The sequence below is a fragment of the Berghia stephanieae genome, chromosome 9 (genome assembly GCF_034508935.2).
Source record: "Berghia stephanieae isolate SIO BIC M18660-M18661 chromosome 9, UCSD_Bste_1.3, whole genome shotgun sequence".
Lineage (NCBI taxonomy): Eukaryota > Metazoa > Mollusca > Gastropoda > Nudibranchia > Aeolidiidae > Berghia > Berghia stephanieae.
Genome location: NC_088368.1, coordinates 26,207,531 through 26,210,030, shown reverse-complemented (window position 1 = coordinate 26,210,030; position 2,500 = coordinate 26,207,531). Strand labels below are relative to the sequence as shown.

At 40.0% G+C, this 2,500-nt stretch overlaps 1 protein-coding gene across 5 annotated transcripts in view; it reads right to left on the bottom strand.

Moving 5' to 3' along the window:
- The window catches only part of LOC144979942 (uncharacterized), a 67,171-nt gene that overhangs the window by 39,562 nt on the left and 25,109 nt on the right, over window positions 1-2,500 (bottom strand). The gene's annotated exons all lie outside the window — the stretch shown is intronic.

Sequence of the window (2,500 nt, the reverse complement as noted above, 5' to 3'; positions counted from 1 at the left end):
TATTTTTTTAAAGTAGCTTTTATATAGAGCAAAATTCACTAAACGTGCTCAAGGCGCTTTATAAAGGGTCCCTGAACAACAGCAACACGTAACATATAGAACTAGACATAACACCCGTTAGGCGGTATTACAATTTTTTTTTTCCAGACAGAGACGACGCTGTTAACGACCAAGTAACAACAAGATATGAAGTGAATAGAAAAGTGCCAGAAGACAATAGAGAATAAAAATTTTTCGCGGCGGTGGTGGGGTTTGAACCTGCGACCTTATTGGTACGACAACTCCGCCTGGCAGGTGAGAGCGTGGCTCTACCGTGTGAGCTATCAACGAACACAAAAATATTCGTTTCAAACTCAAAGTCATTACTAGATCCCTCTCTCACCCACTTCTTGAGACCGCCGATTCGTTCGTACACCACCATCGCGAATAATTTTGACCAGCAGTTAAGCTTAATAGCCAATATTCTCAACACAAACATATAACATAGAAACGATTGAGACATTGAGTATGCTCCGGTGTATGGGGTGAATTTTTAATTCAGAAAAGTGAGTGGAGCAGGCACTTATGTTGGTAACAACAAGATATGAAGTGAATAGAAAAGTGCCAGAAGACAATAGAGAATAAAAAATTTTCGCGGCGGTGGTGGGGTTTGAACCTGCGACCTTATTGGTACGACAACTCCGCCTGGCAGGTGAGAGCGTGGCTCTACCGTGTGAGCTATCAACGAACACAAAAATATTCGTTTCAAACTCAAAGTCATTACTAGATCCCTCTCTCACCCACTTCTTGAGACCGCCGATTCGTTCGTACACCACCATCGCGAATAATTTTGACCAGCAGTTAAGCTTAATAGCCAATATTCTCAACACAAACATATAACATAGAAACGATTGAGACATTGAGTATGCTCCGGTGTATGGGGTGAATTTTTAATTCAGAAAAGTGAGTGGAGCAGGCACTTATGTTGGTAACAACAAGATATGAAGTGAATAGAAAAGTGCCAGAAGACAATAGAGAATAAACATTTTTATTCTCTATTGTCTTCTGGCACTTTTCTATTCACTTCATATCTTGTTGTTACCAACATAAGTGCCTGCTCCACTCACTTTTCTGAATTAAAAATTCACCCCATACACCGGAGCATACTCAATGTCTCAATCGTTTCTATGTTATATGTTTGTGTTGAGAATATTGGCTATTAAGCTTAACTGCTGGTCAAAATTATTCGCGATGGTGGTGTACGAACGAATCGGCGGTCTCAAGAAGTGGGTGAGAGAGGGATCTAGTAATGACTTTGAGTTTGAAACGAATATTTTTGTGTTCGTTGATAGCTCACACGGTAGAGCCACGCTCTCACCTGCCAGGCGGAGTTGTCGTACCAATAAGGTCGCAGGTTCAAACCCCACCACCGCCGCGAAAATTTTTATTCTCTATTGTCTTCTGGCACTTTTCTATTCACTTCATATCTTGTTGTTACCAACATAAGTGCCTGCTCCACTCACTTTTCTGAATTAAAAATTCACCCCATACACCGGAGCATACTCAATGTCTCAATCGTTTCTATGTTATATGTTTGTGTTGAGAATATTGGCTATTAAGCTTAACTGCTGGTCAAAATTATTCGCGATGGTGGTGTACGAACGAATCGGCGGTCTCAAGAAGTGGGTGAGAGAGGGATCTAGTAATGACTTTGAGTTTGAAACGAATATTTTTGTGTTCGTTGATAGCTCACACGGTAGAGCCACGCTCTCACCTGCCAGGCGGAGTTGTCGTACCAATAAGGTCGCAGGTTCAAACCCCACCACCGCCGCGAAAAATTTTTATTCTCTATTGTCTTCTGGCACTTTTCTATTCACTTCATATCTTGTTGTTACCAACATAAGTGCCTGCTCCACTCACTTTTCTGAATTAAAAATTAACGACCAAGTACTAATTTTACACCTGAGTACTGTGACAGAACGTGAGTAAAGAGCCTTTTCCAAGGACTCAAATATGCGCAGTAGAATTAAGTTGACGTCACTCGGGTCTTTGTTATTGTTTTTTGCCGTCCACGTTAATGAGTACTTCTCACTAAACTGTATGAATCAGACTATAAAAGTTCATGGTTACACTTAGTTTTGTGTGTTGGACCGTTAAAGTTTCGGATTGCAATGATGTGAGATTCTTGGCCAAGCGAACACTATCTATAATTTAATGTAAAAATATGAAGTCTAGGTTAAGATAACTTTAATTAAAATCAATGTAGGTAGAAGGAACGAAGAGGGCGTCACTCAGCTCTTTGTTATTGTTTTTAGACAGACAGTTTAATGGTTGGTTCTCACTAAATTGTATCAATCAGACTAGAAGCGCTCAAGCTAACACATAGTTTTGTGTGTCGGCACGCTATATTCCGACTGGCGGATCTTGCGAGTATTTTACCTATGACAAAAATTAAATCTCACACATCTAACTGGTCATTTCAATTTAAATGTTTAAAATCACTTTATACCTTTTGAGACGA